The 22,632-nt window shown below is 35.7% G+C and overlaps 1 long non-coding RNA gene across 1 annotated transcript; it reads right to left on the bottom strand.

The window, feature by feature from the left end:
- Positions 1-13,186: 13,186 nt before the first annotated feature.
- LOC106060267 (uncharacterized) lies at positions 13,187-20,382 on the bottom strand. Its single transcript, XR_008775723.1, has 5 exons — positions 20,273-20,382; positions 19,536-19,582; positions 17,408-17,434; positions 15,951-16,013; positions 13,187-14,162 (listed from the first exon to the last, which is right to left on the bottom strand). It is a non-coding gene; the product is annotated as an uncharacterized LOC106060267 (long non-coding RNA).
- Between the last annotated feature and the right edge of the window lie 2,250 nt (positions 20,383-22,632).

Here is a 22,632-nt window from a genome sequence, read left to right as displayed (position 1 = left end):
GGGAGAAGTAAAAGTGTTGTAAGACCCTCTTTGTCAACAGAGGCGGAGATTATTGCATGATTATTGTATAAGTAATTATAGTAATCCTTTTGAACCGATCTACACCTAATATATAAAGTAGATGATGTTAAGGTCATCTGTTTCTTTATGGTCAGTAAGCCATTAGATTTAGGATATTCTTCAGACTTCCAATATTGAAAGAGTTTCGAACCTTAGACCTCTCTGGTCTGAAGCCAAGCGCTTTACTCAGCCATCACGCCCCATTAATGCACAATTTCTATAAGATATAGTGTACAGTTTATGTCACTGCCTGTATACACAACAATTATTATTATTCTAGCTTTTATATAGCGCTACTTTCATGCTTATAGCATGCTCAGAGCGCTTTTGGTCATCTCATTTGTGGACCAGTGGGGGGGGGGGGGAGGGGGTATCTAGGAGTTGGTTTTCCGTCGAACCTCGAGCTCCCTTCTAGGTAGCCAAGCCAAGCCAAGTTCAAGCGCACTTGGCCTCTCGACCACGCTTCCCTTAATTATATGCAAAATAATATGTCAAATAGAGTAATAGCCAAGTCATGTGTCCATAGCGTTGACGCGCATAGTTCCTCCACAATATATTTACAAAACGTATATCAACTGACTCTGCTGTCTGTCTATGTATTTTTTTTCTGTCTGTCTGGCTAAAAGTTTGTTCACGTTATTTCTCCCACACCCAATCTCGGATCATGCTAAACTTTCGCATACTTCTTTCTTTTACCTGACAAAACAAGAATCAGTACGAAAAAAAATAATTAATCAGTTAGTGAATTAACTGTTGGTAATTAATTTTGTTTGGCGTCAACCAGAGAAAGAAATTGTACTTGACTGATATGATGGTATAGGTTGAGCTAGTCCCCTTGATACTTTGTTAAGAGAAATAGGGCGAAATAGGGTGACTCTTTAAACATACTGGAAGCTTCGTTTTTTTAAGTATATATTTGTTTATATTTTTCTTGTTTATTTTATTGTTGTTGTTGTTTTTGTTTTTTTGTATAACAAGATAAAATTTCATTCAGAAAATAAAGATCACTACAGCCCAGTCAAAACTTCTTGTCAAAACTTCTTGACAAAACTTCTTGTCAAAACTTCTTGTACGCCGGAAGAGAGTATCTTCTTATATAATACAGACGTTACTTCAAAAAAGAAGATGATTACGTCCTACGCGTCATGCATTTAGTCATGCATATTAACCAATGACTTAAATTCTGCCAAGTCACAAGTATAATAGTCGACCATCTTGGCGAAAATTCAATTGGCGACCAGACTGCCATAGATAATTAATAGATACTTAATTTAATAGGTATCTTTATTTACTGTGAACAAATTTTAATAAAAAATGCATAAAAAATGTATATATTTAAATTTTTTAAAATAAGATAATGAATGTTTGCTTATAGGATCGAAATATTGCTTATCAATGAGGAAGCGGCTAAAAAGAACTAGTCTTAATTGTACTATATAAATACTGAAGTCTTGGAGATGAGAAATATTTACATCCTATAAATAGGTACTTTCCTAGTCCATTAGTTTTACTGCCATACGTGAACTAGGCTGAACCAGGTCCCAAGTATGTCGTCATGCAAAGAGAGAACCTTTAGATAATAATCCAATTGTCTGTTCAACAATAAATTTACTTTATCGGAGAGTGTCTGAGTTAATACATTTTGTTAATGTTTTTAACTGTTTCGTAGTAGAGCTTGATCTTTTACGCAAACTGGTTTGAATCACTGCTGAGACAGATAAAAAAAATACAAATACAAATGTATATTAAAAATAACGGCTTGAAATGTGGTCCCATGTCTAGATCATTAATAAAAACACACAAAAAGGCGAGTCAAAATTGAATAAAGAATCTCTATTCTTTTTTTACTCTTATATGCATACATAAAAATTCACAACATCATTTTTAAGTATATGCTGCCACCATCTGTCTATTCACAGACCCACCTTTTTATGCGCCGTTTTCAAAAAGACCATTTTTTTATATATATTCCCGCCCTAATTGTATCTAAGTTGCCATAGTTATGGAGGCACTATCAGGATCATACATGGGATTCGAACATTGGACTATTTACCTCAAAGCACGACCTTTCAGTCGTAAAGCAGAGTGTCAACACACTAACAACATGACCAGTGGAGTAGCAAGGTACTCGTAGTCCCTGGCCCCAAAATAGGATAACGCCCTTCTCATAGAGTATGACAAGCACAAATCTAGTCAAATGTAAACATATTGTGCAAGCGTCTGCTTTTGGGTTGAGGTTATGATCGAATGCTGTCGCTCTTATTGCTTATAATGAAGGCGACGTCATAACTAGAGCCCTGCAGTCTATTTCAAGACAACGAATGATTTTTCATTGCAAGATTTATTTGTTAAACCAAGTCTGCAGTATTTATGTGTGTACTCTCTCACATTTGAAATCACAAAGACGCTGCTGGTGTTCGCACTGTACGTGTGCCAACACAGAGGTCAATAACTTATGGTTTCAAATGCTTTATACCTCCCAAAAAAAAAGAAAGTGTTTTGAATATATTGGTTAAAAGATATAAAGATATAAAGAAGCAAGTTAAATAAAGTAAACAGATCAATCTATTCAACAGTATATACTAGAGATAACACACTCTCTTTATCTTAGTACGACCCATGACAAAGTCAATACCTATACAACAACAAATGGCGGAATTACGAACATTTTTATAGCCTCCAATCAATCAGTAGTTTTGAACTGAACAGTAGCACTGCTAGATCAATGTGTGTTGGGCCGGGGGGGGGGAGAGAAAAAATTCCATTCCTAAAACTAGATTTAGACAGTTGGTGGGAAACATAGGGTTCTATTCACACGTTTAGGTTACAAAATGTTTGCATTAACATTTTTTTTGGTGACAGTCTACGTCATTATTTATCGTTAAATTTTTCCCGAAACCAAAAGTTAATCAGACCAACGAGTTTCTAACATTAGGGAGGGGGGGGGGAGGGACTTAAACGCGCATTTTTTTTTTTTACAAGAACGAAAAATCTGGTATTAATTTTATCTAATTTAGAAAAAAAAAAACATTTCTGCAAATACTAAAAAAAAATACGCCGTTTCATTATCTAAGTAAAACTATTTATTGTATCTATTAATGTTGTACACAAGAGGGGCGTGTACAACTAGACTGACTCACAATGTTCTATTGAAGCGTCTGGCGTCTATTCTTCTTTATTAGGTCAAAAAGGTCATTTGTTTTCTTGATTGACGCAACAAAACAGTACCCCAACTGGACCCCCTCTTGACCACGAGAACGTTACAACTACGATCCAGTTCATTTCAAACTTACTGGCTCAGCTTGTCTGCGGTATTTCGTCAGATGATTACATCCTAGGGTCCTGGATTGCAGATGGCATACACACCAGTAGTAGAAAGAAGGGGGAAAGTACAACAGCGCCTGGTGATTACAGATGTCCAACCTGTGACCGCAGCTGTGTAGCACTGATCAGCTTCTTTAGTCACACAAGAAGTTGCAAATAGAAAAGATCTCCACTCGAGACGTAAAATGTCACGGACAGAGACAGACATACAAGCTGTAGCCTAGAAGGACATGGGAGGGCAGGGGGATTGTCAGGATTCGAGCCCGGGACTATCGACAGTCATGATCTAATGCGTACCACACTACCAAGGACAATATCTAGTGACTCTAATGCGTATCACAGAGTCACTGTTTCTTATTTCTTTATTTGACCCCAAACTCTTTTCACCATGTCAGGAGAGTGAGATTTTAAAGGTAGGAAAATGCTTGGCAGAGTGAGCCTACAGCATTTGGAAGCGTGGTCGAGAGGCTATGTGCGCTTGAACTTGGCTTTTCTTGGCTACCTAGAAGGGGGCTCGAGGTTCGACACCCGACTCGGGCAGAGTTGTGTTTATTGAGCGCCTAAAGGCAGCACGGACAACCAACTCCTAGATACCCCCTCCCCCCACTGGTCCACAAATGAGATTGGACCAAAGCGCTCTGAGCATGCTATAAGCATGAAAGTAGCGCTATATAAAAGCTATAAATATAAATTTCATTAGACCCACGAAGGTTAGGTGCGATATCCTGGGCAACGCTCCCCAGTCGCAACATGACACCCGCGTGGAAAAGGTCGTTAAAGGAGTCGACTAGGCCAATAGGGTAGCAAAACAAGAATCCCGTTTTGGCTGCCTAAGAACATTGCACTGGCCGGGTATTGAAAGAGAACCCCAACAACCCTGTCACAATCCATACACCGTTCCTCAAGGAACCTTTCTATGACTAGTACCCTCTCGGCAACGTTGGTAATAATAATAATTATAATAATTGTAGTTTTTATATAGCGCTACTTTCATGCTTATGGCATGCTTAGAGAGCTTTGGTCCAATCTCATTTGTGGACCAGTGGGGAGAGGAGGGTATGTGTAAAAGGGTTGACGTGCTGCCTTTAGGCGCTTAGTAAACACAACTCTGCTCGAGTAGGGTGTCGAACCTCGAGCCCCCTTCCTAGAAAGCCAAGCCAAGTTCAAGCGTACTTAGCCTGTCGACCACGCTTCCCATTAAAAGAAAATAAATGGTATTCCAAGTTGTGCTCGGCCTTCGGCCTTACCTCTAGTTCCGAGACTATTGGGATTCCAGCCACTGGAAATAGAGATGTAATCTATTTACATCTGCTTGGATAATTCCCAGACAGATTAATCTTTCAGAAAGGCTGGCGGAAATTGACTTTCGTTGGCCTAGAGTTTCAAGAGTCTATGTCTCAACTCTAGATAATTACAAATTTGGTGGGATTGTACATTCGTTTCAGCCATAAGTGAAAAGGTATGTTAACTTTCCGCAACAGAAGTATCACCAATAGTAAAGACGTATGCAGCAAGACACTTAGTGTCCGATTTTTAATGCCTTTTGAGCTTTCATCTTTTGACGTCATCAAGTCTTGGCAAGTCGTCAAGATTAGTTTTTAACTAAGAGACTATAATTCTCTGTCCACCGGGTAAGTATATTAGCCTTTCTGGTTAACCAGACGAGCTCATAGGTAGTTCTTAAAGGTTCTATGGTCTGGCATGTTGGGCCGTATCGACTTTGAAAATGAGTGTCCAGCGTATTTCGCCTGTAGAGTGTTCTCGAGGCTCTGTTTGGATTCTCGAGCTCAGAAGGCTTGCATCTGCAAGATTACATACTAATAAAGCAGTTCTACCAAGCGTCAACTGCTAAACATACTACCATTTTCGCAAAGCTGATCATTTCCATAAAAGTTTAAAAGAACTATATCTAGTGACTCTAATGCGTATCACAGTATCAGTCACTGTTTCTTATTTTTTATTTTATTTGACCCCAAACTCTTTTTACCATGTCAAGTTTTGTTAAATTTATGGATGTCTGGACCATCATGAAATATTTGGATTTTGAAAACATCTCAGAGATGCAAAGTGAATAGTACTTCAAAAAGACCAAATCGATATCAATAAAAATGTGTGTGCCAAAATTATAAGTGTAAACTCTTTTCGTTTTTAAACTGCTTTATTAATTTTGAATGTTAAAAATAATTACCAATTTTCTTCCCACTATTATAAAGCTTACATCAACTCTTTGTCTATGTTTAGAATCTTATACACTTTGTTTCTCCCAATCCCCATTCTCGGATCAAAGATAAACTTTTGCACAAGTATTCATTCTCGATGTCAACAAATTTATAAATAAAAAAAAGTAATCAATTAGTCGTAATTAATTTAGTTTTCTATAGAGTCAATGGGGTGTACTAAGCTAAAGGGAGATTGGTCTTGTGGCCTTAATTCTGTCGTTCGATATTAAACTATAAAACCCTCTACTTTTCTAAGTACTTGAATATCTCAGCGGCTAACAAGTGGGTCTTCCATCGTGGAGGCTCAAGTTTGAATTCAAAATCAAGCAACATTTTATTTTGGTCCAGTTACCCCTCCCACCCACCCCAACCCACTGGTCCACAAAAGGAATTGGACTATAACGCACTGAGCATACGTGATGCTCTAAAATCTATATTATACTTTTTTTTGTCGGGCTTAACTCTTTCTCTCCGTAATTATCTACCACATTCTGGTGGAATCAACGTTGGTATCGTCAGTTAGGAGAGAAAGAGTTAATACACCAGAACACCAACTATTGGCATGATTTTCTTTGTTTGTTTTATGTCTATTCATGTCTGTAGCAAGACATTTTTCATCTTGCTTAGTTGGATCTGTCTGGAGCTGTCTTTGGGCCTTTTACTTAGGGATATCCGACGTCCTTCCAGAAGAGGACATTTCATCCTTTTTGTTTGGGGCTGGGCGGTGGAGTGGGTGTCCTCCGTCCGGCTGCCATTTACCTAAAAATGCTTTGCTTTTACTGTGTCGTTAATTGCAAATCACAATGTATTCATCGGTCTAATTAAAAGGTTTATGTCCTGTGATTTAAATAAACAACATTCTATATTAAGTTGTATTTTGACAGTTCCTTAACACCTGTAACGTTGTAACGTTTCTTTAGCATTGCGAGGCATACAAAAAGTTCCCCTTTGAGACCTTGTGGTCTACAGGGCAGGTGATGTAAGGGTCATCTGTTTCTGTGGCCTACGGTTAACAAGGGTGTCATGTGACCAGCACAACGATCAACCGCCTTTTCAGGTAACCCTAACTCTAACCCTAAAGATCCCGATATTATAAATACCAGTCTTCACCAGGGTTCGAACCCGAGACTCCGGTTCAGAAGCCAAGCGCTATATTACTCAGCCACCGCGCCTCCTAGCATGATGCTCACGTTATAAAAGTCTTTTCGCTGATCAGCACGCAGTGGACGTAGAAGAAGACTCTGCACTGACTCCGTGAAAGACATTGTTCTCACCATGGGCGTAGCCAGGATTTTTTTTCGGGGAGGGTTTTGGGTATATGTGTGTGTATGTGTGTGTGTGTGTGTACATAATTAATCTTTATTACATTCTGACCCTTTCGGAAGACGTTTATTGTTTATTGTAGACTCCCCGCCCTTGCTAGCAAGGGGGTCTGGGGGAGTTCGCAGCGCTCCCCCAGCGCGGGGCGAATCCCCGCCGCCGAGCACTATTTCTGGTATTGAAAGCCAACAAAATGCATATTCTGAGGTATCTACAGTGCATTATCTTGCTATTAAAAAGTTTTATTTCAAAAACCTAATGTGCTCTTCTTACTGACTTAGACCCTCTCGCGCCGTTCGGCGCATTTTCCGGCAAGCTGTTTCCGCAACTCTTATTTTGTCGGAAAACATGTCCCGCAAAACCTCATGCGACGCTCTGTCACAACCTTACTAAGGATTCGACTCCCAGTTCGGCATATGATTTCTTTGATTTAGACCCGATCTCTATGACTGACTCCTAAAATCTGTCTTAGCCATCTTTGTTGAGACACATTTAATGATTTTCAATTTCGGCAGAAGACTTAATTAATGGAGCCCAAGCCACTGGTAGAAATTTGTAACCTTTCTTGACTATGCTCTTGGAATTACATGCCTGTATTTCGCTTTAGATTTTATATCGACAAGGAAAGTTTTTTAGTCAAATCATCTGTTGAGGTTCAAACCCCAACTGGAAGGGGGAGGGGGGTAAAACTCAAAACGCCTTTGGCTACGCTCATAGAATTTTGAGTGTGTAATTTGCTTTTTTTATATTGAAGATGGGGTTATCGTAAATTTTGGATGGGGTTTTAAAATCAAAATCTTCCTCAACTGTGCTGTTGGAATTTGGGGATTGTTGTTTGCATTTTTTTTGTTTTGTTTTATAGAAGAGGGGGATTTAACTGCAAAAACCTCTGGTAGGGGGTTTAAAATTCAAAACCCCCTGTAGGGGGTTTTAAACTCAAAGCCCCCTGGTAGAGGGATTTGTATCTCAAAACCCCCTGATAGGGGTTTTTAAAATCTCAAAACCCCCTGGTAGGGGGATTTAAACTCAAAACCCCCTAGTAGAGGGTTTTTAACTCAAAACTGCCTCGGCTGTGCTGTGGTAAGTGATGATTTAGTATTAAAATCTCACCTAAAATAAATAAAATGAAAGCAAAAATCAGTCACTTAATTCCGGGGGGATTTCATTTCGGGGGGGGGTTTGAACCCCAAGAACCCCCCCCCCTGGCTACGCCCATGGTTCTCACCAAGTACTAAATAAGGAAATCTGCATACAACTCCCCATATTTGTTTCATATGAAACGTGCTGAAATTAAAAGTCACTCTTCACCTGAAAAGTATGCTGTATAGCAGTGATGCCCAACCTAATTTGACCTGAGGGCCATTTTAATTTACGACACTCGTGCCCCGGGCCACATGAACGAAAATTTACAAAAACGAAAAATAAATTAATCTGAATCTATAAAATACCCGTGGATCCATTAACTCGGTACTTAAGGGAATATTTGATTTTTTTTTCCACGCAATGCCTTCATTTCTGTACTTAAAATATGAGCAACATTGTTGTTAGGCTACGTTTACAACCGACTAATTTTCTTGTCTCTTTTTTAGTAAATAGGCCTATTTCCATCATTCTTCCAATCTCTAGGCGTAGATAAACAATTTTTCATTCACGAATCAAACCAAAAATACCACAATATTTGTTTATTTGTTTCATAAATTTAAAACAGACACACTTTCTTTACAAATCAAATATGTTGGCTTATCATGTTCCACAAATAAGGAAAGATCCGTTCACTTTTCCTGGTAGATTCTACATTCTTAGGTCCTTACTTAGGTTAGGATACATTTTTCAACTTTTTCTTTTGGAAAAAAAAGAGGGGGGGGGATTTTCGACGTTTCGTGCAAACATTTGGGCGGGCCGGATGGAAACACGTGGCGGGTCGGATCTGGAACGCGGGCCGTATTTTGGGCATCACTTCATACTATTCAATAAATATTAAAAACAAAGACAATACTTTGGGTTATGCCGATTTTTTTTAAATTTCGATATAATTGTATAATTATATTTTGAAAACAACGACTCGTGAAAGGTCAATACATTTAACGAAGAGTAAATGGCTCCTTTTCAGACCTTGTGATCTCTAGGGGCAGATGATGTAAGTTCATTTGTTTCTAATGGCGGTCGGTTAACGAAAGTGTCATGAGGCCAGCACAACGACCGATTGCCTATACGTCACAAAAATAGGTCAGTTACCCATTAAAAAATAGGTCAGTTAACCATTAAAGTTGGGTTGATCCAGGGACGTCATAATAGTCCCGAAGCTGAAATTCAGTCTTTAGCAGGATTCGAACTTGAGACTCTGGGTTTGAAAGCTAAGTGCCACCACACCCTCAACGTCTTTTTAGCTTTGATTTACTAATCGTATGTTTTAAAGCTGTAGTCGATTTGAAGTCGTCGCTGATAAATGGAACGACGCAGGTACAGGCACAGTTTAAAAAGCAAAGTCAAATCTTGTTCTTATCTCTATTAGCCGTTCTTGAGTTCATAGCTTTGTGTGTGTGTGTGTGTAAGCGATATAAATATCTCAATCCTTTAGTTTAAGCTCTTCAATTCTTTAAAGTTTATCCAATTAATTTTGTGATAACAATGTAGGCCTACATAACTTCAATGCCTACCATGTTCGTTGATTGTTGAGAAACATATGTGACAAAAGAGTAATCAAACGGATTTCTTATCTGGTAGTTAGTTCAGGAACTGGCCAGGTTTGATTTAGTTCTCACTGTAAGGGGAAGCCAAGAGATAGAAACTTTGAACCTTTAAACTTTAATGTATAAAGATTGGACAAACGTTTACATAGAACTTGGTGAGACTATTCCTTAGGCCATAGGCTACATGTGGTGTGATCAAGGTGGGTCACGTAGAACTAGATTGATGTGTCCTTTACTTGTGTTGTAAGTTAACTCGGACACAGACAGGACACCATTACTCTTAGCTCTTAGCAGTTTTCAAGCATTATAAGATCTGCAAGAACTGCTGCATTCCTCTGACACACACACACAAACTTTTGATGCTACGTTTCTCAACAATAGTTTCTGGATTTCTTTTTTTTTTACATTGCATTGTCTCCCTTCTCAGATGTTTGTAAATGTTTGACATGTTTCGGATTTTCGTTCAGAGCTGAAGAAAATTTTCTTCCTAGTCCAAAACCTTTCTACATGACGACGGGAAATGGCAGCGGGTAGGGTATGAACACGGGACCATCCAAAAGTCTTAACGACAGTGCAACGTGCATACCACACGACCAAGCAGCCAACCATAGGATGCCGCTATACCATTAATCCTGAGGTGCAGATTTTGGTCAGAAAAAGAATAGCTATCGTTTGTAGTATCTGATATGCTACAAATGTCATATTAATAGAAAAAAAAAGTCACATGAATTAGCAGTAAATGTCAAAGTGGACATCTTTCACTACAATTCCTCTTATCAACTTGCAAACTCTTCATGAAATTTCGAAAACGCATCTAAGGATTTTTCTAGAAATTCGACTGTTTATGTTTATCTTTTGGGAAAAATGAAATACTACCTAACTGACCCCATAGCGAAAACTCCGGTTTGACCGTTATATTTCTTCAAAATTTAATTATTTATCAATGAACTTAGTCATGAACATTTTGCTCTTCGTTTTCTAAAGAAATGAGCAAGACTGTAATTGAAGAAATAGGATTTGAAGGTCACGGGAAAGACTCCTTACAATTCCTAGAAATAAATAGAACGAGACATTCTTTGTATTTATGTCGCTTGCTTGTCGTTCAATTTAGATCATTCTGTCATTAAGTCGGATAGTTGTAATACCGTTTATACATTAAAGGGTCATGATTGGTTCAGTTCCCTGAAATTGAGTTATCTTTTAATGATTTTTTATTATAGCCAGCTGAAACGTTCTGTCATTTTGCAGGTTTCAAACCATGCGAACAACACTTGGTACGAAACTTTTTTTTTATTAATTGCCAATTGTAATTTCGTCATTTTATGCGTTACCACAGAGTCTTGGGTCGATCTTGCACCGTTTGATGATATTTGATATATGGGAAGGAATTTTAAACAGAGTCATTGAATGAGAAGTCGACTCTTTAGCAACCCCTCTGTCCGGAGGTCTTCAATCAACTTTAATCACCTCCGTTTATTATGATACACTACTCCTTGAGCTCTACCGTGTGTCCTCCTTTTTCTGAACCGCCACTTATCGGGAAAAAGCCGTCACCGCAGCGGCCCCGTAGGAGCGAATTTTATGACGGGACAGTTTAGCTTGCCTTCGTCACATCCTCCCCCACGTGCTTGTTGGCTAGAACTTGCTGTGGGAGCTGACTGGAGGACACAGATCGTTGCCCGTTAGCCTCTCTGTCTCTCCCTGACAGACGTTTCCACAAGAACGACACGCTGATGGCGAGAGAAACTGCCCTCGTTTTATCAGCCCTCAGTTCCAAGTTCGAACAAAATGTAGTTCTGCCATATTGAGGCTATAACCCATTCCAAAACTATGCAGATCAAGTGACTTAGAACCCATTTGTTCTTGTGACATTGTTTTTGCGTGATCTCTTTTGAACAGTGTTTCTCGAACTTTCCGCTTAACGGAGCACTCTGTACATTTTGAGTATTTAACGGAACACTTTTTAGAGATCTATTCACGTAATGTTTTAGTAGTTAATTATTCCAGTAGTTCGAGGAACACCTATTCAGGCCTCGCGGAACATTAGGGTTCCACAGAACACAGTTCTGGAAACACTGCTTTAATAAAATTGTACTGGCCATTATCCAATTTTTTTTTTTCTATTACATTTTATACGTTAAACTCTTCAATTCCTGTTTGATATTTACTTATCTTATCTTTTCAGTGACATCTGCTGGTCTGTTTATGATTTTGAAATTGTATAAACTTGATTGCCGTTACTTAAGAGGTTTCATTCAGAATGTATAAAAATTGTTGGATTCGTCGTAGAGACGGAAGGAAAAAGAATTAAATCTCAAAAAAAAAATCTTTCAATAAGTTACTACTTTCTGTTCTTCAAAAAGATAAGAAGTTGATAAGAGGCTCACATTGAATGCAAGGGCATGTCTTTTATAAAAGACCCAAGTCTGTGTTGCCGGCAAAATCCTGATATGCGATATAGGCTCTCATAATAGTGCAAGTGTTTAACTGTAAATATATAGTAACACTTGATCTGAGTGGTATTCTTGATGCCAGCCTCGGAGATAAATTAGTTTTTGAAACGGTAGTACGATAACATAGAAAAATGCGTTAGAAGTTAGTTGGGTTTTTGAAAAAGCATTTTCTGTGAATGTCATGTTATCTACGGGAGTTATAACTTAATTTTATTTTATTATACTTTTTGTTGTTAAGTCATCGTAAAGTACCAACTAGCATGAAATAGTCTAAAAAACAACCTAGATGCACTGTGTCAGTAGGTGCTGACTAGTTTTGAGGATTAAAAGGTAAGTTAACATTGTCCATACTATTTGGTGGATTCTGTGCTAACTTCTTGGTGTCAAGCTGCTCAGCGTCAAAAGAGAAAGAAATTTAGAGAGAAGTAAAGTAATTGAAAGAGAGTCACAGAAAGGAAGAAAGTGAAAAAGTAAGAAAAATAGAAAGAGTGAACGAAAAAAAAATAATGATAGCGATAAACAGAAAAGAAAGATGTAAGAAAGGAGAGAAAGTAGAGAAGATAGAAAAAGAGAAAATAAGACAAGAGATAAGGAAAGAGAAAGGTGTGTTTTTTTCTCGTCGTTTCCCTATTCTAAGTGTCATCTTGAGAGAAACACTTTCACGGCAGACAATGAAGATTTGTTATGATTTCATTTCAAATTTGCAACTGGTCGGAAAGAAAAGAGTGACTATCCAATTAAAGTTATTTCTACTTGCACTAAGTCAGGTCATGAACTCCATAAGGTAACCTTCCAACTTATTGCTTATTCTGGTAAAGAAAATTAATGAAGATGACCAGTTCATAAAACTGAATCTTGTGCTGCACTGTACATGCCAATGGTCCGTCCAGTTGACGTGTTTCTAGTCAGAAAATGACCTTGATCAATGGTTTGATCTTGACAATGCTCATGATGTCTTATTGTTTATTATATCTCTATCTATCTATCTATCTATCTATCTATCTATCTATCTATCTAAATATATATATTTTTGTACCAGTGCGTACCGTCACAAAACACTGTATATATATATATATAAATTTCTCAAATTTGACAAACTAAATAAACCCAAGGCTAAAAATTGTAAGTTAAACGATTTTAATAAGTATAATATTAATGTTCAACACTTTACAAAATTAGCAAGGGAAAGAATCACGTATGAATTCCTCTAGTAGGGGACACAATTACGGACACATACATCTTTAATTTTTAACATAGTTCTAAGCAGTTTGAAGGAAATGTCCAGTCGGTAAATTACATAACATGTTCTGAATAGTCTTTTTAATCAAACATTTGGCAAAGGTTTTTGTTTTAAACAATATAAATATAGTATACATATTTAAAATACATTTTTAAAAATAATAACCACCGACATTTTGAATAGGGTACAAATAATATCACGTGATATAAGTCACATGATCGCGCCTCTACCAGATTCATGTTATCAAATCGTTATCTCCCCTTGTAAAACAGACATATTAAAGGACGGACATTGTTTTGACCAAAATCAACTGTGATTATTATGTTTTAAATAATTTAATATCAGATCAATTCTTATATTAATTCCAACAGACACGCTTTATTTAAATTTAGATCTTTGTCTAGTTTTAATGTTATGTTGTTATCTGAATCATAGTAGAGTCCATTACATGTATACTTTTCACTTTGGAAAGAAATAAGACCATGGAAGTTGATATATTACTATAGTACACATAGCTTGCAATATCTATGTAGTCTTTGAACTTAGCCAGTATTGCTGTCAAGCTACATCGATGTGGTATTACATTATTAAAATTATTGATTCTAATGTTAGATACAATTGACTGTGTTACTTGGACTTCTGTTTTAGTGCTTCGAAGCTAATTAAAAAATATTCCTTTATTTTTTTGTGATTGCAAAAAACAAGTTTACGTTAACTGAAATAGAAAAAAAAAAGTTACAAGTTTTAAGAGCTATCTTGTCTTTGGAGTCCGGTTTTTAATTGACATAGTTGAGGACTCGTGCCATGACTACTGACAGCAGTGTCATCCAAGACAGATGGAAGAGCTGAACACCACCTGAGAGAAACAAAGCAAAAGAACGATCAATTCAAGATGAATGTAAGTGTATAAAGTTAGGCTAATGCACAATGTAATTGAAAAGGCCTATCAACCCAAATAGAAACAATAATTGCATATATTTTTTTTTATTTATTATTTTAAATATCCACATTATTGAATGGTAATGTCTTCGACTCAAAACAAGTTGAGACCTGCATATTTTGTCAAATCGAAAGCAGACAAAGCGGTTGTCTTTTCGTTTATCGCGTATGTCTTCGCAAGGGCTTTTCTTTGGGTCTAAAATGTTTGTCACGCAGCCTTTGAGAGCGCTCTCCTAGTCTTTCAGATACTTTCCTCTAAGACGGTGAGGCCAAAATGGCGCCTGAATTGATTTTTATAGCACTTCCGGTGGACACCTCTGTTATGCAGTTCAATGGGGTATAGAGAATAAGCAGACTAAACAAGCAAGAGGGACTTAGTAATGTTAATATAGAGGTGCAAATAGAAAAACAATGAAGAAATGACATCTTTTCTTTTCCCTTCAAATACAGAAAAAAAAACAACTTTGATGCTTGTTCTTCACTGTAAGTTGGTTATTTTGATAGCCCAAAATTTTTTGCGACTAGAAATTAATAATAGAAAACTATTTTTTTTTTTTGGCTTTAACTTTATGTAGAACATACTTGTTTTAAAATTTATTTCATAGCTGGGAAGATAACATTACAAAATATGACATAAACACAGCCACTTACCCCAATACCCAAGTTACCTTTACTTGTTAGCTTTAATATTTTTTGGTCTGTTAGGGTTAGGGTTATTTTTAAAAAAAGACATGAACTCATCAGTTCAAGCCCGACATTTTATAGTCCTTCGTCTGCGAAGCTGATTAAGCGTACAGAAAAAAAAATGTTGTTAATTTGATGAGTAATTGTGAAACGCTCATTAGAAAATAAAGATTATTTCGTTCGAGGTCAAGCCTCGTTCTGGACGGGAAATGACGAAAGGGGTTAGGATTTCAACTTAGACCATCAAGCTGACTGTTTGAAGCTCAAACCACATGACACGACACTCAGCCATAGATTTCTATTCTGTTTTCTTATATTTAAAGAGCACTAAGTCTGATCTTTGACACAGCGGTTCTTCACTAACTGTAAGGATGGAATTGTGTAGATAATACGATGCGATGTAATAGGTTTTGGTTACAATTTGTATGTTACGATTACAGTATGTGCTTCTCTTATCGTAAATTTATTTGAGCTCTCAAAAAAACATCGTAATACCAGAGACACTTATTTAAAATATACATTTCAGAAATACTTTTTCAAATAAATACAAAACATTTATTCTAGAAGTTGCAGTCACCATGATGATAAACGCGCCTTATAAATAAACAAAACAATTTAATTTTTATACATTTACAGCAGTCCCTGATGCCCCAAAACAGTTAATGCATCCTCTTATATAGTCTCTACTATCTGCTTCTCTACCCATTCTGCTAGAACCATCTAAGCTATTTTTAGCACATGTTCGACCTTGACGCGTATATAACGTAACACTAGTATACATCCCTTCAGACAAATTATTTAGCGTTTGCGTTAGGAATGTGGTGTGTTCGGTATGATTGTATTTTCATTGTTCATGAATGTGTATTTTTTTTGTTAGTTTTTTTTTTGGTTGTTCTTTTTTACATTTTTGCCATCTAATAAAACACTAATTAAGGCTGGAGAAAAAAAAATCCCCGCATTTCGTGCTCAATAAATTATCAATGATTTCCCATGACAATGACTTTGAGTTTTTTTTACTTACCATTCGAAGGATCGGTGGTTGTAGAGACAGTATCATTTTGTCCTTGTGCGAGATTAATTGAAACTAAAACAAGAGAAAAAAGTTAAATCAACAATTACAACACAAATGTGTATGAGAGTGTCACTTTCGCTGAATTTTCATTCTTTTCAAATATCCCAACTCCACTCAACTTGTTTTTTTTTCTTTGGAATTTTCTAGCTCTTAGTCTGATAATTAAACCTAAACATCGGGTTTTGTATTTTGTAAGAGCTGATTGCCATAATTACCTAATGCCTAACTTAGAGATTTTCTTCTAAAACCTACATTCATAAACATATTAATATTAAGACCGGACATTCATACACTTATCTCTAATAACTGAAAGACTTAAAGCAAAGACCTAACTTGATGAACCTGGTAACTGGCAATTTGGACACTGGAAATTTTGCCACAGGTAATTTGGACACCAGAAATATGGCACCTCGAAATCTGGGTACACGGACATTAGGGCACATGTAAATTGGTCACTTTTTGACAAGGTAGAAAATTAGGAACTGGAAAAAAAATGAGCATTCTTTAATAGCGACCTTACTTTGGAAGATAATTTTTAATTTTTGTAACGTATGCTATATCCTGAGGGTATAAGGTATTGGAGACGTTATACAAAATTAATTATTATAACGATTTTTAACATTTTTTTAAAGCTGACAAAGCAAAAAAAAAAAAAAGGGGCGCTCAGGAGAAGGCGGAAATAGTGGTACTCATGAGGTGAGGAAAGAAAGGCTCCGGATTAAGAGTCATAAAATAATATAGACATCACGTCGTGGAGGGGAGCGGAGGGTGACAGATTTTGGTTATTCCCTACTCATCGCTTCACCCCACAACCTCTATATCTAATGTTTTATGAGAGATTTTTTGGTATTGATAATTTATGCGATTTGTGTTACTAATTAGTTACTAATCTAAATACCTTAAATTAATCGTTGATATCATAAAAAATATTGATTGTATTTTGTGTCGCGCACGTTCTCTAATGTAAATTTCAGCCATGTCAAAATGCTTAGTAAATTGAAAGCAAAGTTTGAGGGTGTTAAACAAAAGATTAGTATAAAATAAAACCTTAACCCTTAGGTTGTTGGTAACGGTGGGCAGTGGACTTCGTAAAAAAAGTAGTTTCCCTTTCAGACCCTGCGATCTATAGACTCCCGGCACACGTTAAACAAATTAATACTGCATAATATAATATAATATAATATAATATAATATAATATAATATAATATAATATAATATAATATAATATAATATAATATAATATAATATAATATAATATAATATAATATAATATAATATAATATAATATAATATAATATAATGCAATATAATATAAAATAATATAATATAATACTTATATTGTAATATAATGTCATGTAATGTAATGTAATGTAATATAAATAATGAAAATAGTTTGTGTATTTACCTAGAGCAACCAGCAAAAACATAAACACTGAAAATAAAAAGCAACAAGCAATAGAAAAAAAGTATACTTTTAAAAGCAAAGCTTATCTAAGGGAAAGAACAGCTTATTGCTGCTATTTATCTTAAAATTACAGGGTCTAGCTCCCTTTCTGCTATATAAACCAAAATTAATTCAATAGAACTAAATGATTTACCAATTTTGATAATTCGTATATTATCATTAACTATGAATAATTATGCACAATTTCAATTTGATCCGAGGATGAAAAGTGGGAAAAAATAAAGGTGAAAACATAATCAGGGGATTAAATCCATATCCGAATATCTCATTAAGTAACATTTATTCCCCTTATTTCGATATCAAAATAAATAATTAATCACCTACAATTAATTAAATAGTGGTTTTTTTATCTGATTCTAGTCGTGTTAGGTTCAATGAACTATTGTGCGCACAGTTTTAACTTGAATAGAGATTGGGAAATGGGACAAAAAAACATGCTCAAACCTTTTAGCAAACAGACAGATAGACAGACAGACAGAGTGAGCTTGTAAAAAGATTATTGATAACATGATTTATTTATATACATATATATATATATATATATATATATATATATATATATATATATATATATATATATATATATATATATATATTATATACTAACATTCAACACCGCCACTGTCAGTGTCATTAATATTACATGAATATAGCACGGGGTACAGTCGCTTATCGGGATCATAATATTGCACGGGAGAGTTATGAATTAGGGGAAGAAAATCTCGTTTTGAGGTCTGACCACATGGTTAGAATTGAGTAGACGCCATGGGTATCAAAGAAGATAGACGTATCATGTCTATAGAGTAGATAACCTTACTAGTAGTGTATTTGATACTTTTCATTGGATAATATGACCCCCCCCCCAGCATTATATAAAAAAGTTTTGGTCTTCTTTAATAGGCCCTCATATTTATCTTATCTTATATACTACAGACGTTACTTCAAAAAAGAAGATAATTACGTTCTACGCATTTCATGTGTCAATCTAGTCATGCATGTTAGTCAATGACTTTAACACTGCCAAGTTGTTGGTTTTCCTGGCTGGCTCAGGCAACCCTTTCCATTCTCTAATAGTAAATTTTTTAGTTTTAGATGTCGATCTAGACTAAATTTTATATTATAAAATTAGTTTATTAATAGATATTGTTTATTTCCACTGGTGCCCAGATTGACAAGGTAAAAAAAAAAGTGTAAATGTGTAGGTTTGGAAATTAGGACTTGTTGGAGGGAAATGGTCATACTAGAATTAATTTACATTTAAAAAGGATGTACATATTTTGCATTAGATTGGCTATTAAAAAAACTATTGGATCGAAACAGCAGATTGTAAAATGTTTTACATGTTTCGGATGTTCCTTCAGAGTTGAAGATAATTACTTCCTAGTCCAAACCTCCCGCAGGACGACGGGGGATGGGAGCGGGCAGGGTTTGAACCCGGGACCATCGATAAATCTGAACGACAGTCCACCGCGCAAACCGCACGACCAGGCAGCCATCCGGTAAAATGTAACCACTGTGATTTCGATCATGAAAATATATTTGTTAATCCTAGATCCAAGGTAAGTGATAACAAGGTTACATGTTCATATTTTTTTCGTCTACTGCAATTGGAAGAATTAAGTGATGAGTGATGATTCAGCAGGGCCCTTAAGAATATTATTAAAAGAAATTGTTTTATTTCCTATTCTGAACACAGCATACATTAACAGAAAAACTTTGTGTGCATATTTCTGACGCCTTTTGGCCTGTAGATATTTTATCAGAATTTAAAATTCAGAATAGTAGACTGCAATTCTCATGCTATAGCACAATGACACCCACAACTTTCCGTTCGGTGCTATTCGGTACCCTCTAAACTACAGCCCACAGAGAATCAATTCCATTGGATTTAATGTTACTTTTATAGTAACTTTGGACATTTAGATGGCTTTTTAGGTTAGGCAACACTGCTGTAGCTTGCTCACATCTCTCTAGTCCTATATCTTTTGTGCTTGTAAAATGTGAGTGTGTGTGTGGGGGGGGGGCTTCTAAAATATCAGCTATTAGACTTTTTTTAAAAAAAACCTACCAAACTTAAGAATGGCCATTTTGTATAGATTGGTCTCTCTCTTCAAGCTGAAATTTAAAAAGAATAAATTGTATATTTACAAAAACAGAATAATTCAAAATGAGCAAATCCTATTAACTTGTAATAAAGTGGTTCTAACATAGGGCTATGTTCAATTGAGACGACATTTGGCGGCTCCATAATACTTTAAGATTATATGCAACGAAAATCTTATAAAAATTTTTTTTTTAAATTAGCTAAGTAGATCTAGTATGTATTGTATGAAATATATGAAATCGCAAATGCAATAATGTGGTTCTAAGCGCCACGCTTGAGGCGAAGTCTGCCGGTCCTGTAATGCTAAGAATATAATTTTAACGAAAATGTGCTTTACTGATTAAATAAAGTCTTACAGTATTTAACTTAATTTAAATGTTAAACTACTTTAGTCTCCACTGTGATTCAAACTCGAGATACTCCATTACATTGCTACTCGACTTCCAAATGTTGGCTTCTTGGCAGTACACGAATTGTAGAACATTTTATTCTTTGCATTTTTTTCTTGATACACTTTTTTTCTGAGCTCTTTACAGAACAAAGCGAAGTTTTGGCTGAACTGATTGAAATGTCAAAATTACATAACAGTAAAATTGTAACTACAGCGACCTCAATATTCAGTGCCTGGGATTTCTTAACCTACGAATCCCTGTTTTTACAAAACGCAGTACGTAATTACAAAATACAGCAAATCAACTTACTCAACGATGGATCAACGTTGGAGGTACTGTTCTATTAAGACACCTGACTGTGACCTGAACTCTGGACCTTTTTATAGTCAGAGCTCCTTAGAAACAGAGTTGCCCCTGGGGGCTTACTTGGAGTTATCTGATAAGAGAAAACAAAAACTCAAAAAAAAAAAAATTAAGCGTAGAAATACCACAGAATATTGTGTAGTTATGGAGTTGAATGCACAATATTGACAGAGTATTCAATCTATGATTGACTGAACAGTCTATATTTGAATTATTCCACTGAATTAGCTTTGTGTGCTCCTGAGTTGTATTAGGTAGATCTAGACTCCATTACGTTGCAGTTATTGCTTTTGACAATACACATTAAACAAAAACCCAACCCATTATGAAAACTAACAGCACTTCATTATAAAAGACTAAAAACGACAATTAAACATGAATACTGTTTAGTTCTGTTGTGCGTTATTTAAAAAAAAATAAAAAAACAAGCTAAAATTTAAAAAAAAATGTAAATAAAAAAAGAAAAGAAAAAGCGTATATAATGGAAAGAACTGCACATTTGCAGCAATATATCGCAATACTTAAGATGTATTTCCATTTTCTATATAAAAAATTAATTAATTACCATAAATTAATTAATTAATTACCATAAATTAATTAATTAATTACCATAAATTAATTAATTAATTACTTTTTATTGATTCCGAGAATTGGAAGAAATAACGTGTACAAAATGTGTACCAGACAGACAGACGGAGTGAGTTGATATAAGCTTTGTAAAAACATGGCAAGTTAGTTAACATATAAACCAAAACCTCTGTTACAACGAATTTGTTCATAACAAACAATGAGTAAGCAGAGTTTTCGAAACAATCTACACCACAAAGTATTAACCCTCGGCATGTGAAGCAAAATAAAAAGAATGATGGTATTGTATGTCGATCAACGTTCGAAGCGACTTTTCTTTTCACGAGTAATATTTCCAGAAAATCACTTCAAACATCTTTCACGAAATAATGCCGCGAAGTTTCAATGTACAACTAAGCATCCAGCGTTGTCACTTGCGTCAACTCTTTAGAGGCCTCCTCCTCACTTTCCAGGTCTTCTAATGCTGTTTCTGAGCAATAGGAGCAACAATTGCAGAGTCGTGGTCTTCATTTTTATCGAAGCATATAAGCTCGTTTTTGATTGATAAAAATTCTTTGTAATTTTTAACTGTTCAAGTTCCGCATTTCGGAAGTGCTGATTTTTGTTTTGGTCCCTACTAGAATTCAATTGAAGATTTTCATGACAAAAAACTATTCAATTCAAGGACGCAAAATTGAGTTTCAATAAACAAAAAAGATTGAGGTAGAATTTATACACTAGATTAGTGAGTGACAGTTGATCTTCAAATTAAATCTCCTTAATTGTTAGTTGCCTGTTTGATTTGGAATAAGTTTTTTAAGTCATACACTGAATGTTTACTACTTTCAACACATTGACATTATTTTGTGCTTTAAACAGTAGAGGTTAGAAAGTTGAATTCTGCAATGCTAAAATGTGCAAAATATATATGGTCCATTTAAACGAGTAAATAGATAGATAGATAGATAGATAGATAGATAGATAGATAGATAGATAGATAGATAGATAGATAGATAGATAGATAGATAGATAGATAGATAGATAGATAGATGGATAGTGTCACAGCTTTCCTATTATATATTTATAACTCTTATCTTCTTATCTTATATAATACAGACGTTACTTCAAAAAAGAAGATGATTACGTCCTACGCGTCATGCATTTAGTCATGCATATTAACCAATGACTTAAATTCTGCCAAGTCACTGGTTTTCCTGGCTAGTTCAGGCAACCCATTCCATGCTCTAATAGCACTAGGGAAGAAGGAGCATTTGTACAAATTTGTCCTAGCATATGGGATAGATAGATAGAATCGACCTTAGGTCTCGATACGTCTAGGTGTCCCTGGTTCAGTTCTAGTTAACGAAATAAAACAATGAAACCACTAGATCAAACACATAAACTTTAATCAGCTTTACTGCATATCACACACGCTGGACTCTCTCTGACAACCTCTGACAAAACAACACACTTCCGGTCATTCGCGCAGATTGTAAAAATAGATTATACATACATACACACATTCATCCATGACAGATAGATAGGTCTTTGCCACGTCTTACAGGCCTGTCATGAGGAAAAAGCTATTGGTCTTAACTGCCCACAGGTTGTGACGCTGCAAGTTAGTGATCAGGCCTTCTATGACGATGGGTCTCAAGTTGTGAAAATATAGGTCACGTTCAGGCCTTCTATGATTGGTCTCAGGTTGTGACGTTACAGGTCAGTGTTCAGGCCTTCTG

The sequence above is a fragment of the Biomphalaria glabrata genome, chromosome 17, assembly GCF_947242115.1.
Source record: "Biomphalaria glabrata chromosome 17, xgBioGlab47.1, whole genome shotgun sequence".
Classification (NCBI taxonomy): domain Eukaryota; kingdom Metazoa; phylum Mollusca; class Gastropoda; family Planorbidae; genus Biomphalaria; species Biomphalaria glabrata.
The sequence above is the reverse complement of the archived record's forward strand: the minus strand, read 5'-3'. Positions and strand labels throughout refer to the sequence as shown.